Source organism: Zalophus californianus, chromosome 3, assembly GCF_009762305.2.
Source record: "Zalophus californianus isolate mZalCal1 chromosome 3, mZalCal1.pri.v2, whole genome shotgun sequence".
Classification (NCBI taxonomy): domain Eukaryota; kingdom Metazoa; phylum Chordata; class Mammalia; order Carnivora; family Otariidae; genus Zalophus; species Zalophus californianus.
In genome coordinates this window covers 146915556-146932737 of record NC_045597.1, presented here as the reverse complement: position 1 = coordinate 146932737, position 17182 = coordinate 146915556, and positions in this window count along the sequence as shown.

Here is a 17182-nt window from a genome sequence, read left to right as displayed (position 1 = left end):
ATATATATATATATAAGTTATTAGGCCTAACTTGGATCAATGGTTAAAAGAGATATTATCATAGTGTTATGAGACCATTTGTATGCCCTCTAGTTATAGTCTGTAGGAAACTTACTCCTTTCTGCCCAAGGAAGCTACCTACATACCAAAAACTAAGACACAGACTACTTATGACAATGAAAAGCCTAAGCAGAAATATTATTTGGAAAAGAGAATCTAGTTTCAGGGATGTATAATGGATTAGAGATAAAAAATGATGTGAGAGTCAGGTGCCTAGAGAAGCTGCAAAGACCTAAAGGGAGATTAGATCAAGATAAGAGAAGCATGTCCAAAAATTTAGAGATATTTTAATAAAAATCGAGAAGAACAAAAGTCAGTCATCAAGTCTAAAAAGAATGACATAGAAAGGAGTGAACTATTGTGTATGTGGACAACCAAATAATATTCTTCCACAAAAGGCCAGAATCACAAAGAAATAAGTGATTTTTAAGCCATTATGTCAAATTATCTGACTAAAATAAAATTACTAACACAAATCACTAACAGAGAATGGAACAGCATGAACTAAGACTCTTATAAAAGTTATAAATGGCATGTTTTATTCATCTGTGTATAACTCCCACAAATTGATGTTTCTAAAGTGATTTTCTGTTTTCAATATTTTATTATCCAGTTTTCACTAAATTTTATACAGTAGGCTTACTGTGTAGGGAAGTTCTCTACTTCCCTTTGACTAATTTCTTGGGTTCTAAAAAAAGGTCATAAAAACCATACAATTTCTTACCACATTAAAATAATCCTAAGCAAATATTCCAATCATGTTTTCACTCTAACTTTTTATGTGAATTTGTAGGAGAGTAAAAAAATATCACACAGTGATACAGATATCAGTTTTCTCCCACTCAATGACTTTTTGTGTATTCATCTATAATTTATTTAAAGAATTTCATTCTGGCATAGAAAGGACTCATCTGTTCTCTTCTTAGCAGTGGCTGAAGATACTCAATAAAAGTAACAAAGTGAGATTATTTTCCAAATAATGAATTTTAAAATGTTGTAAAGAAATCTATAACAGAAATAATACTACTTACTCATTTGATGGTAATTTATCTAATTCTTCATAAATGTGCTTATACTTCACAATTATTTCACATTTGGTATTGACTCAATAATAAATCAGTGAATGATTAAATCTTTCCAAAACATTACTGAGGACACTGAAAAAGGATAAATCAATGTATAAGTTTAGTAGTTTTGAAATAAAACCCTTATAAATAAAATACTTTTTAATATTCAGAAAATAATAGATTACTTTCAAATGTATATTGAAGAAAACAGCATAGTTGCCCCTAAAGAAAGGTTGAATCTGTATCCACAGTTGCTACGTATATAAAATGTTCAGTTTTCATCAAAAAACTTCTAAGACATGAAAAGATATAGTGTGACCCATATTCAGGAAAAAGACACTCAACAGAACCCCAGATGTTGGACTTTGTAAACAAATACTTTAAGACAGCTATTATAACAATGTTCAAAGAACAAAAGAACACCATGCTTAAAGAACTCAAGGAAGGTATGTTGACACTGACTCATCAAATACAGAATATCAATACAGAGACAGAAATTACAAAAAGGACAGAATTGAAGAAAACACTAACAAAAATGAAAATTTATGATTTGAGCTGTTAGAAGATTTTATTTGAGCTGCCAGAAGAAAGAATCAATGAATGCAAAGACAGTCAATAGTGATCATTCAGCCTGAAAAGCAAAGAGAAAAAATGAAAAACAAAACAAAACAGAAAAACAACACAGCTTCTGAGAAATGTGACACAATTAAGTAAACTGACATGTGAAATCAACCTTCACACATAAAATGAAATAAACATATTCCCAGATCAACAAAATCTAAGAATTCACAATGAGCAGACCCAATTTACAAGAAGGAAAGAATGTTCTTGAGGCTAAAAGTAAGTGATGCCAGAAAATAATTTAATTCCACTTGAAAACACAAAGAATGCTTGTAGTGGGCTGAATTGTGTCTCCCACCAAAAATTCTTGTAAGTATGACAGAGCATAAAAATAAAAAATAAAAAGAAGGCAATAGTGTAATGATGCGATATTGAAGAGAAACTCAGGATTCCTGGGAAAGCAATACAACTTTGGCATGTTAGAGGGGGACTCAGGAGATAATACACAGACATTGACATTGATGCAATGAGCACCATATATATCCGCAATACCGAAGCCCCCACCTAAAATGACCTCGTAGGCAACCACAAGATGAAGGAGACTAAGGCCATCAACATGATTGAAGTGGAGGAGAAAAAAGGAATATTCTCCTAGGAACTCAAAAATACTAAGCAAGGAAGATTTTAATAGAATCTAAGGTCATATGAAAGCTGATGAATCAAGAGGCAGAAAATCTAGGTTGGAACTATTAATATGACACTGTACACTCTAGAAAAGATCATAGAAATTTGGGTGTTTAGGTTTACTAATTAGCTATTATTGTGTAACAAACCATACAAATGCTTATACATTCAAACCACAATTTATATAGCTGACACTTCTGTGGGTTGGTTGTTCAGGCTTCTGTCTCAGCCAACTTAAATGACCTCTGCTGTGCTCTCTCATTACTTTGTATGCAGCTTGTATGCTGGCTAGTGCCTGGATGACCTGACATGTACGTTTGGTGTTTTGCTCGATGACTATTTTATGAAGCACCTCAACTCTCTTCTAATTGGTATTTCTTCAGCTGTCAGGCTAGCTCTGTGTTTTACTTGGTGATTTCTGTTTTCTGAGAGCAGCAAGAAACACCAAAATTTAATGTACAAGCAATTGTCAAGCTTCTCCTTGCATCATGTTTGGTAATGTCTCATTAATCACCCTGCTTTAAAAATTTGAGTTTGCTTACCATGTATCTTGATGCTGTTTTGCCACTGAAACTATGGTTTGCAGACAATAGCAAAGATGCTGCTGTGTATGTTAGAATTGCATTACCTCAGATACCACATAGTTATAATGTCTGAATCTGTATTTTAACAAGATATTGTACATTAGATATTGAAAGGAACTATTTAAACTTACTTAACAGAAAAGTGCTCTTCTACTTAAAGCTCTTTGATTTGAAGTTACTGTAAGGACTGATTGCTATAGCCTTTATTTTATAAGGAGAGATATAAATGTGTAAGACACGAAGTGGCAAAATCGTAGTAACATAAAATTTTACAACATAATCATTAAAAATTTAAAATTGTAATATATAATATGTTTATTTTTAAATGCATATTTAGCACTTAATATATATTGATATTGAGCTAATTAACTTAATATTCAAAATACATAATCAGAAAAACACTCTGCAAAGCTATTTCATTATATAATAAACTTTAAAAGCATTGATTGATTTATCATGTTAAGCACATTTAATTAATGAAGTATTTCTCCATTATTTTTCTTAATCCCATAGCTATCTTTCCACAGCAATTTTTTGTTACTGCTCACATAAACCATTTTGATTATGCCTATTCCATTTTTCCATATCTGGACTCAACTTCAAGACCATAATCTCAGTGCCTTTCTCATTCTCCGTACCCAGTTTCTGAGAGATGGCATGCTTTTTACATTCCTCTAAATGTTTACCCCTCCAAAATTTATAATCCCTATCCAGACTGCTTCCTTGAGCATCAACATCACATCCCACTGCATTTTGCACATTTTTATTCAAAGTCGAATAATTCATTACCAAATCTATTTCCCCGCACTGATCTGGCAATAAATTCTTTCAGTTTTCATTTGCCTGAAAGTCTTTTCTTCTTTTACTTTTCCCAAGATATTTTTGTACAGTGTAGAATTCTGGGTTGATAATTTTTTTTTTCAGTATTTTGAAGAAGTTACCCATTGTCTTCTGGTTTGCACAGTTTCAAAATGTAAGCCTGCTATGTTTATTATCTATGCTTCCTTGTATGTAATGGGTCCTTTTGTCTAGATACCTCCAATACTTTCTCTATATCTTTGATTTCAGCAATTAATTATGAAATGTCTAGGTGGTATGTGTTTATGGGTATTGTCCGTCTTGTTTGGGGTCCACTGTGATTGTTGGACCTGAATTTTGGGGTCTTTTTTATTATTTTTGGAAAATTTTCAGCCACTATCTCTTTAAATATTTCTTCCCTATTTTCTCTCTTCCTTTGAGACTCCAAAAATGTACATTTTTTTCTTATAATTCTTCTTCTCTATGTAGTATGGTTAATTTCTAATGATCTATTTTCAAATTTCCTGATTTTTTACTCAACTATGATGAGTCCACTTATGAGCCTTTCAAAAAAATTCTTCTTTGTTACCATAGCATTTCTACTTGACTTTTATTATTTCTATTACCTCCTGAAATTCTCCATAATTATGCATATTTTCTCTTTCCCACTAAAAACTTTAAGGTATATGTCACACATTATCTGTTATACAATGTAATAGTTATTTAAAATTTTCTGTATTTTAGTTCCAACATATGGATTCATCTCTGAGTCTGGTTTTACTGCACACTTTGTCTCTTTAAAGTGGGTTGGCATTTTTTTTTTCTCTTTTTGTCTGTTTCTTATAATTTTGAGTGTTGGTCACTGAATTGCAGAGATAGAACAGCAGAGACTGAGGCTAATAATATTCATTCCTGGGAAAGAGCTTACATTTTTCCTGCTTGATGGATGGTGTGTGGAACTTTTTATTTATTTATTTATTTATTTATTTATTTATTTATTTATTTATTTTTAAAGATTTTATTTATTTATTCATGAAAGACAGACACAGAGAGAGAGAGAGAGGCAGAGGGAGAAGCAGGCTTCCAAGGAGCAGGGAGCCCAATGGGACTCGATCCCAGGACCCTGGGATCATGACCTGAGCCAAAGGCAGACGCCCAACCATCTGAGCCACCCAGCCGCCCGGATGTTGTGTGGGTTTAATCAGTCTAGTCCAGAGTTGAGATTTTTGCTTTGTTTTGTTTTGTTTTACTTTTTTGCTGTGGTTACTGTCAGGGCATCACTGGCATAAAATTCTTCTAGAGTTATCTTGTGCAGTTAGGATTATAAAAGAATTTTTTCAACTTAATATTCTTACTTCAGAGGCGCCTGGGTAGCTCAGTCGGTTAAGCGACTGCCTTCGGCTCAGGTCATGATCCTGGAGTCCCGGGATCGAGTCCCACATCGGGCTCCCTGCTCGGTGGGGAGTCTGCTTCTCCCTCTGACCTTCTTCCCTTTCACGCTCTCTCTCTACCATTCTCTCTCTCTCTCTCTCTCAATAAATAAATAAAAATCTTAAAAAAAAAAAGAGTACTCTTATAAAAAAATATATTCTTACTTCACCCTCAGTCTTTAGTCTTCTATTTATACCTTTACCCCAGAGTGGGTCTCTCTTTATGTTTGTGACCCTCTCTCTGGATTAGAGTGCTATTGCTTGTGATTTTTCTTGATAACTTATTGATGAGATGTAGCTGGATTTTCTGTTGTCGATTTTCATCCTCCATTTTAGGCAAGCTTTGTTTCCCTGCCCAAATGATTATCCAAGGTCAAATTCAATTACAATATATTCCTATGAAGATCTTTTTTTTCTGTCTTCAGTGGAATATCTACTTTCCCTTTTTTGAATCCCATAGAACATGATTTATTCCTTTTGCTTGATTTCAATATTTTATTTTGTGATACATAGGTTTCATCTATGAGGTGTTGAGACTTTAAGTCTTTATAATGTTCTTTAAAAAATTTTAAATTCCTAAAGCAGGTAGAACACAGTTTATAATAAAAACTCAAAGAATAAAACCACCCTTTAATATAACCCAATGTATAATGAATATTTGGAGGTTAGACATGTAGAGCTCAGTATCAACAGCTTATAGCTTAAAATAATCATTCAAAAATGAGCATTTTCATGTATAACAATAAGAATGTTAGATGGAAGAGGTATGAAGATTGAATCATAGACTTCCCTCCTAAGTTATTGGCTTTATGTTGTAGGCTAATGATTTCATTAAATTAAAACTTCTGGGTCATTCAAGGTAGGAAAGGGATCTAATTTTTTAAAAGATATAGCCTCACAAAGTTTTGCTGATTTTGCAAAGCTAAGATATTTTATTTCTTTACAACATCCTATTCAATGGAAAAGAAAGATGATATAGTGGGCTATTGGATTGATATTGAAGGTGCACTGGAGCTCCCATAATAGTACAAGTTGAGCACTTTCATTATGGCATATTGCCAGGATTCCACATAATATATTAGAAATTGTGTCTACTCTCAGCTCCTTTCCATTAGCATTCATATACTATTCCATTATTCATCATACAAAAAACTTCATTTTTAATTGACAGTGAGGGAATCTTTAGAATATGCAAAAACTGCTTAAACTTCTTTCACAATCAACTTTACCAGTCTGCATTATTACACTAGGTACATTCCCTATGCTTTGAGATACTATGATGGTGTGAAAAATGCTAAATATACTTTCTGTGTGTGGAAATTGATAGAGAAGTTACCAAACTTAGATTATTTTCACAATCAAAACACAAGATGGTTATAAAATAATACAGGAACCAAACTATTTAAAGTAGCCAGTTAATTTATAGAACATTTTCCCACTTATTTTTTGTGAGAGTAAATGTATTCCTGGGAAAGAAAATGAATGGCTCTAAAAGAAGACTGGTATACATAATATTTGTGATAAAGATAAACTAATTCCTGATTCCTAAGAAGACACAAGAGAGACTAACAATCTTCTGAGTGATTTCATTAGATATCATCAGAAGAATTACAAAATAAATGGTAAATTATACATAAACTATGTTAATTTATATAACTTTTTATCTAATTGAAAACAAATGGAGTGATTTATTTCCAATAAGTTATTGGTATGAAAACCCAAACATTCTATTTTCTTGAAGAAATGCACACACACGTGACACATTTTCTTTTCCTTTACTCATTATTAAAATATTTACTATAATTACTGAAGTTGTCTCATGTGAAAGGTATCACCATTGTATAACAATGACAGCCATCACTTTAATGTTATTACATATATAAATTTACTTTTAATGTCTTCTGGACTTGTTTATCTGGATGTATGCTTCACAAATTATTCTTGCCTGTTCCTTTCTGTTGTTGATTGATGTGTAAATTATATTAACATCTTAGATAACCTAAAATGTCTCCATCATGCCTCTTTTTGGGGCCCCACATCAGGAAGATTAGACAGCATCAGTATTGGTGACAACAACACAGTAGTGAATGTGAGTTTTCTATAGATGCAGCAGCAGGTGGTGAAATACATAATCTGCTCTTTTGTAGTTATTATTCCTTGGCATTTTTGCCCTGATGAAATGGCCCAACTAATTTATGAATAGGCAGTTTGCCACTCAGACAGATGGCCCTGACTGCAGCCCAGAGACCGTGTATAGTCCAAAAATGCCGATGTTGACAGGATTTTCAGACATAAAAAAATCAAATGTCTGTCAGTCTCTTCTAAAGATGTGTCATCACTAATTCACTATTTATTGGATTATGCTCTAATACAAATTTTTTTCATTCCCATAAGAAGTAATTATTTAAAAAAGTATTTTAGTGGAAAATTCAGAGTTGGGTTTCCCATTCCAAACAAAAAAGCAACATTTTATCTTCAAAGGGTAATAAATTCAAACATAATTCTATTCCATGACTTATATACCACTGGGTCAAATCTGACTCTGCCAACAAAATGAATAGACTTATTGCCTTAAAGATAAAAAATTGCATCATAACCTCAATAGTTATTTGTTCTGATTTTATCTATATTTTATGAATATAAAATTTGGTAAGCTATATTAGATTCCTTTTTAGTAATATTATTTTTGATATATAATAAATCCCAAATGTAATATACTCAAAAATGAGTATATTTTTGTAGTTATTTGCAACATATATTATAGTAACCAGAGAAAGTAGACATCAACAGAACTACTAATTTTACTTTCTGATAGATGATATTTAGTTGAGACTAAAGCATATATATCACACTTTGATACTATTATCAAAAAGTATTTATAGTAAGTCGTATTGATTTAAATGTCTATTTTGCTGGTGCATATAGATGCTGACCTTATCGACCATGTTTTGACATGAAAGGGGACCATTATGCTAAAAAATCTCTGTTGTGATGTTTGACATGGGCAATAGCATTGGACACAAAACTATTTTGTCAAAAGAGTTTTAAAAAAACTTTTTGTTGTGTGATATTCTGAATAGCTGTTTTATGGTGCAAAGAATAAGTTACTCCATCTAAATACTACCCCATCTAAATCCCAGACTCACCTGCAAAGTCATTTGGGACTTTTAAAGCAGTCACTTCTTTTTGGACTAGAAAAGACACTCTTTAAAAGCTTGCTTGAAGACTAAAAAGGGTTAAATGAAAAAAGATATAATTTACTTGATGTATATACATGCAAGTAGTTATTCGCAATTTTATTATTAGCTAAACAAAATAATGAAAACTGAATACTAGTGAATTTTGAAGTCACATGGTAGAGTTATCAGCATTTACAGATTTCCATCCTTAGGACAATCACACCATCAGGCAGCAGTTATAAGTCAAGACTCCATTTAAGTAATCACAATTTGCAGTCTTTTCTAAGAAGCCAAATTGCCAACACCAGCAAGCTTGGGGCTTTAGCAAGAGCTGCTAACATAAAGATAGATGGCTAGCTGGTTAATGATCTACAGATATTTTACATCATCACTATGTGCAGAACCCTGTGAGAGAGGAAAATGATAAAAGTGATCTTATTCTTTAGAAGTTCAATATATGATTTGTGAGGCAGAGCACATATCCAAATGAAGTTATACCTAGAATCAAACAAGTAAAAGAGATATAATATGAAGAGTTTTATAAATGACATGTCAAAATAGTAGATTGATTAGTACTAAGATATAAAAAGGGAAATTCAAATATCTGACCAAAAAAAGACATTAAAAGATAATTTTTCAGAGTTGGCAGTTTCCAGGCAGTTATTTAATGTCAGATTGATAAAATTCTTAGTTACAGAAACAAAATTCCTGAAAATGTCCTTGATACTTCCTCTTCATGCCTCATAATATCATGTTACCATTACTTTTTAATTATAAAATATTTCAATCATACAGCAGAGTATAATTATGCAACTTAGACGTACATATTAACTAATATTGCAAAAAGCCTGCCTATCCCAACCAAAAATGCAAGATCAAGAAGGAACTGTGCAATAGTAGGTGGGAAAAAAGTAGCCTCAGAGAGCAGTCTGGATGAAAATGCCATGCAGTGGTGGATCTCAGAAAAGTATCAGCCATCAGGAAACATACTTACTAAATAAAATGTTCATTATCTAAGATAGAAAGATAATACCTTCTTTGCATCAGTTGCTTTTGGAAGTAGGGTGAATAAGGCTGTGCCAGTACTCCACAGACTTGATAGGATTCAAATTAATACAGGAAACAAGGTTACATGAGAATGTAGACCAACTATATTTGCAGAAAGCAGTAAAAATTGTGGCTTCAGATAATTGACACTTTTTTGTATGATACTCCTTTCCTAAACTGGGATATTCTAGCAAATAACTGATTCAGAAAAATTCAGGTAATTCAGTAAAAGGTAGTGATAAAAGGAACTAACAGAGCATAATGACAAGATTCAATTTTAAAAAGTGAGCTAAAGAGTATCAAAGATTATTAATAGGTAAAGAACATTTACCAGAGGAAATACATTTATCTAACAGACAAATATTATGATAAAATGTTTCTTATAAATTCAAAATAATCAATAGAGGCATCTGGGTGGCTCAGTCTGTTAAGAGTCCAACTCTTGATTTTGGCTCAGGTCATGATCTCAGGGTTGTGAGATCAAGCCCCACACTAGGCTCCACACTGGGCAAGGAGCCTGTTTAAGATTCTCTCTCTCCCTCTCCCTCTGCCCCTTCCATCCCCCCCCCCACACACTCTCTCTCTCTGTGTCTGTAAAAAAATTGTCATCATCATCATTATCAATGGAATTATACTTCCATGTAAGTTGGTGGGTACTAGATACACTTCATTGCATAAAGAACTCCCCTAAAAAAACTTGATAAATTACTAAAACAATAACAACAAGTAAAATATAAAACAATAATAACAAAACAAGCACAATTTGAAACAAAACTCCCCACTTATTTGAAGGCATTAGGGAACAACCAAGAAAGTCAAGAGCTGAGAAGTCAAATTAATTAACAAAAGAGAATCACATTGAAATGTGCTGGATCTTTTCACAACCTTCCTCTCCTTTCCCCCAAAGACTGTTCCCCTTCATGAGCCATAGAGGTTACAGAAAATAGATTAGGGCTTTAAGCAGTCTCCCTAGACTACACAGGAAAAAAAAAAACTGGACTGGAAAGTAATGATGTGTGCACTCTTACCATCTCTACCCTTCCCTCCCTAGATAAGTTCACTGTGATTCTTTATGTTACTTCAGGCAAAGGCTTTTGTTTACTTGTTTCTTTCTCTTTGTTTTCTCAATCTCACATTGATCAAAACCATCAATTCCTGTCTCCTTTTCTTAGGTTTTTGTTCAGTTTTACTTTTAAACTCACTTTGTAACGATTTTCTAACGATTCACTTTCCAAATTGCATACCAGAATGGCGTTTGATACTTTGACCCTAAAGGCTAAAAAAACAATGGAATTGTCAGAAAACCGAGACTGGGACACGTGCCTAGGAAGATTTATCTTCCAGGAATCCTCAGTTTACATCATTACAGTCACTCTGGACTGGTACTATGGTCTTCACTGATATCTATCTTTATTCTCAAAAAAATGTCCCAGAAAATGTGGGGGAAAGTAAGACTTTTCTAATCTTTTTTACAAGATTAGAAGAGTAGGAATAGGCATCCAGGCAGCCTTAACAACTTTCCCATGGCGAAGGCTGCTATACTTTCCCAAATCTGCACTATCAGTAAGGCCTTCTCCAGCCTCTTACCCCATCCTTAATATCTCATGTAGGGTCCTAGTACATCTGAGTGAAATAACTGCAAGAGGGTGATATTGCCCTAGAATATATAAATGCGTCCTTCAAGTCAATTTAAAAAATATAACTCAGTAGGAAAATCAGCAAACAGATGAAAAAATGCTCAGAAAAAAAAAAAAGGATATCTAAATATGCACCTGACCAGGTGCTCAATATCATTAGTCGGAGTGAAAATACAAGTTTGAGGTAGCACTATATGTATATAAATATATATCTAAATCTATATTTGACAGAATGGCTAAAAGGAGAAGATAAGTGCATTGTACAAAATACTCATAGCAGTCATTGGAAATCAAATGACTTTTAACATTAGAATGCCTAAAAAAATGTAGTAAAATCATATAATCCATTACTATATAGAAATTACATAATATTTAGCAAAATTGACCTGTGGTACTTTTGGTTTCATAGGGAATGAAGGTATAAAGCAGACTTCTTTGGTGCTAGTAATATGTGTATCTAAATCACGAGTGTTCTTCTCTACAACTTGTCAACATTCCTCAAGCTATAAACTTCAGATTAGTTCACTTTACAGGATGTATGTTTTACTTCAATAAAATTTTATAGAAAATGTTTAATAAATTACCATCTTATATATAAAAAGATCACAAACAGAAATATAAAAACTCAGAATAATTGGTAAATAAATAGAATAAGATGAATACAAAGTCCAGAAGTAAACCTACACATATACAGTTAATTGATCGTCGACAAGGGCACCAAGAACACACAATAGAGAAAGGATAGTCTCTTCAACAAAAGACCTTTGGGAAACTGGATATTCACATGCAAAACAATGAAATTGGACCCCTATCCTATACTATACATAAAACCAACTCAAAGGGCATTAAAGACTTAAGTTTAAGACTTGAAACTATAACACTCTTAAAAGAAAATATAGGAGAACATCTGATGACATTGGCCTTGACAATGATTTCTTGGATATGACACCAAGAGCACAAGAAACAAAAGCAAAAATAAATGGAATTACACCAAACTAAAAAGCTTCTGCACAGCAAAGGAAACAATCAATAGAATGAAAATGTAGCCAGTAGAATGGGAGAAAATGTTTGTAAACCATATATCTGATAAGGGGTTGATTTCCAAACTATATAGGGAAATCTTAAAATTCAATAGCCAAAAAACCCAAATAACCCAACTAAAAAATGAGCAAAGGACCTGAATAGACATTTCTCCAAAGAAGACGTACAAATGGCCAACAGGTATATGAAAAGATGCTCAACATCACGAATCATCAAGGAAATACACATCAATGTATTTCCTAATGACTATTAGGATATGGAAGCAACCTAAGTGTTCATCAAACTTGAAAAAAATGAATATTATTTACAATTGAGAAAGAAGGAAATCCTGCCATTTGCAACAACATGGACAGATATTATATAAACAAATATTGTATGATATCATTTATATGTGGAATCTAAAAAAGTTGAAGTTATAAAAACAAAAAATAGAATGGTGGGGCTAAGGGGTGAAGAAATTGAGGAGATATTGTTTAAGGGTACAGACTAGTAACTAGTAGATAAGTAAGTCCTGTATATCTAATGCACATCATACAGAGTATATTCAACAACACTGTATTATAAACTTCAAAGTCACTGAGACTAGATCTTAATTGTTCTCCACTACAAAAAGAAGTGATGATAGTCTGACATGATAAAAGTATTAGCCAACATTGTAGTGGTAACCATATTGAAATATATAAATGTATCAAATAACACATTGTACACCTTGCACTTACACAATGTTACATGGCAACTATATCTCAATAAAACAAAAGTATGACTACTACCAAAAAATACAAAAAAAACCACACAAAAAACAAAACATAATAAGCATTGGCAAAGATGTGGAGAAAAGGGAATCTTTGTACATTGTTGACGGGGATGTAAGATGGTGCAGCAGCTATTTATTTATTTATTTATTTAAATTTAATTAGCCAACATATAGTACACCATTAGTTTCAGACGTAGTGTCAATAACTCATCAGTTGTATATAACACCCAGGGCTCATCACATCACGTGCCCTCCTTAATGCCCATCACCCAGTTACCCCATCCCTCCGCCCACCCCCCCTCTAAGCAACCCCCGGTTTGTTTCTGATAGCTAAGAGCCTCTCATGGTTTTTCTCCCTCTCTGATGACTTTCCACTCAGTTTTCCCTCCCTTTCCCTTATGATCCTCTGTGCTGTTTCTTATAGTTCACATATGAGTGAAACCATATGATAATTGCCTTTCTCTGATGGACTTATCTCACTCAGCATTAGACCCTCCAGTTCCATCCATGTTGACGTAAGTAGTAAGTAGTCATCCTTTCTGAGGGCTGAGTAATATTCCATGGTATACAGATACCACATCTTCCTTATCCATTCAAGTGCTGATGGACATCTTGGCTCTTTCCAGAGTTTGACTATTGTGGGCATTGGGTGCAGCAGCTGTTTAAAAAAGTATAAAGATAAAAATAGAACCACCATATGATCAAGTAATCCTACTTCTGGGTACCCAAAAGAAGTAAAAGCAGGATATTGAAGACATAGCTGCACTCTTGTGTTCATTGTAGTATTATTCACAAGAGCCAAGATACAGAAACAGCATTAAAGTCTATCAACACATGAATAAGAAAACGTAGTATTTACATATAACAGAATATCATTCAGCCTTTAAAAAGAGGGAAATACAAAAGACAACATGAGTAAACCTAGGGGACATTATGCTGAGAGAAGTCAACCATATCTCAGTAAGGTTTTTATTAAGGAAAGAAAACTCATGCACTTACAAAAACAAATATCTTTAAGCTATATTTTAATTAATAGAAAGGAAAAAAGGGCAGTATGTATATCATACCACTATTTACATACCAAAATATGAAAAAAAAAATATATGGTTAAACCCTTTGTGAAAAAGACAGAAGAAAGTTAATGGATATTATGGACACAGAGTGAGAGTATTTTTTTTTGCATACTGGTTTCATAACAATCTTAAACCATAAAAATATATTACTATGCCCAAACCCAAATAAATATTTTAAAATAAAATTAACTCAAATATTAAGATTAATCATTTGAAATTTTAGTTTTGAGATTTTTCTTGTGGTCCTGTATTTTCATAATGTGAAATATTTCAGTATACTCCACTTAAAAGAAATAAAATAGATGTTAGAGTTGAACTCCTAAAGGACTCTCAGATTTGAAATCCTAAGTTTAGACCAAGAATTTTTATATAGTATGCGTATGCATGCTCATGTTGATAATCCTAAACTGGCAACTGTATGCAGTTTCTCTCTATGTATAAATTCTTCCCCTCTTCACTCCCCTGATGCCCATATGATAAGTCTTCTACGCTTTCTTGCATTATTTCAAGCCAGAGACATTTTTTAAAAACCTCACTTCAATCAAAACCATCAAATCCTGAGTCTTCCAGTTTTGTTTTTTGTTTTTTTGTTTTTTTCCTGGTCTAACCTTTGAAACTTGGTTTGTAACAGTTTTTTCACAATTCTAAAATAGTGAGAATCAATGAAACTCAGAAAATCAAGGTTGGGACATGTTTCTGGGTAGATGTATCGCTTAATTCAAATCACCCTATTTAGCTGGTAGTGCCACCTGCACTAACAGTTATATTAATTCCCAAAATAATGCTCAAGCAATTGTGAGGAAGAAATATGCAACTAGCTTTTAGTTATTGTTCTCTTTGTTTAAAATCTTTTAAAATTCTCCCTAATCAGGAAAGGCAAACTTTGTCCTTGTGAGGTCCAGTTTTGCATTAAGGAATTTAGGCAATTCAATAGTTTAATTCAAACAGTGACATAAAAATGTTGAAGGACAACCGAACACATAATAGTACATTAACTTAGATGTGTTGATAGACAGTAGAAGATATTTTTACAGTTTAGCACTTAATTTTACTGTAATTAATGATGACTTCTTTTGTGTTGCTTTTGAATGTTTTAATTTTTTCAATTATGTCACTCGATTTCTTGTATTCAAAATTGTGTCAAAAATACAAAAAGATTGATTACTACTAGTGGATAATCAGTGTCTTCCTGTTTCAATGTGAAATTTTTTTAAAGATTTTTATTTATTTATTTGAGAGAGAGAGAATGAGAGATAGAGAGCACGAGAGGGAAGAGGGTCAGAGGGAGAAGCAGACTCCCTGCTGAGCAGGGAGCCTGATATGGGAAATAATATTATTTCAGTACACCTGAAACTAATATAATGATTCAACACTTACACAGCACTGGGTGCTCTTGACCAGTGTACTCCTTAGTCCCCATCACCTGTTTAACCCATCCCCACCACACACCTCCCCTCTAGGAGCCATCAGGTTTAAAACTATCATAACTTAACTTTCAATAAAGCTATAAAGGGTTTAAAGTAAACTTTATTTAAACTGTTTTTTTTCAAATATGGTTTCACATTTTCTCTGAGAAATGGAAATCAAAATAACACATTTCAAATATTTATCAGAGGTAGGCATTTTATCATGATTCTTTAATAAGGTCTTAGTACTATGTTTGACCTAATGTAACATCATGTTAAAGGTAATGCTAAATGTGGATATATATTCAGATTAACTCTCTGTCAACATTAATTATATTTTCAGGATTCTAAAAAGATTACATATTTTTTTGTGCACTGAACTATAACTCAGATTTTAAAAATAAATCTACTATATATGATAATATTCAAATACATTAGGTGAAAACAAAACCCTTCAAATTTATCTAGAGAGGTTATGGGAATTTTGAAATATATGGAAACACCAATTTATTACAATTCAGTAGGTATTTTAGTCAAGGATTTCACGTAACATTTTTTATTTTAAGATTTTATTTCTTTATTTGACAGAGAGATACACAGCGAGAAAGGGAACACAAGCAGGGGGAGTGGGAGAGGGAGAAGCAGGCTTCCCTGGGAGCAGGGAGCCCAATGTGGGGCTTGATCCCAGGACCCTGGCATCATGACCTGAGCTGAAGGCAGATGTTTAATGACTGAGCTACCCAGGCACCCCTCATATAACATATTTGACAAATATTATGAGGGCTAATGTTATTTTACTATCATCCTTGAGCATATGCCATTGTATTATTTTAAAATACAGCTACCTGTTTGCAAACAGACACATATATGCACAGCTCATTAAACTCATACACACAACCCCAAAGTATCATTAGTTTTGTTGAACAAAATGTCATTCATTTATTTTCATGTATTAAAACAACATTGTTTTATATTTTCACCACATTGTAACTAAAGATACATTTTAGAAAATCTAAAAACAACCTGAGATACAAGAAATGATATTGGAAAATAAACTAAAAGTTGTTGAGCCTAACTAATTGATGAAAATTTTTCAAAATGTAATAATTTGGAAATAAAATTCTACATGATCTCAAAATGAAAATGAGTAGAGCAAAGGGAGAAATATATTTCTAAAAAGGTTGATAAGCATTGCACACATACAAACACATACCTATACATATTATTCAAAACCTATTAAGAACTTGAAAAATGACTTAGGTAACGTAAAAAATTAGTCAATGTAAAGCCTACTACCTTAATTGTAAAATATAGTCATTGATACCCACTGAATGCAGAATTATCATGGTTAAAAGGTTAAGCACTAGAATGTTGCACTAAGTGGTATACTTATCAGTAGTTGGTAGATTTTAACTTTTTTCTTTTTTCTTTTTAAGATTTATTTATTTGTTTTAGAGGGAGTGAGAGAGAGCACAAGTGAGAGGGGCAGAGGGAGAGGGAGAGAGAATCTCAAACAGATTCTCCACTGAGGACGAAGCCCACCACATGGCTCAATCTCAGGACCCTGAGATCATGACCTGAGCTGAAACCCAGAGTCCACCAAGAGAAACAAAGAGTGGCTTAACCAACTGAGCCACGCAGGCGCCCCTTATTTCAAATATAAATGCAAATTACATACATTGATTAACTATTATTTAAACCATGATCTATGGCTGAGATAAGAGAGCTTTGTTTCTATGGAAACTGAGTTGAATGTTTTGGAAAGACTAATTCTCTCATTCAGTTTTTAAAAGGTGTCGAATAAGGTATGGTCAAAAGTATTGTGGAAATTTTACAGTAAAATTGTAAATATTCAAATTAT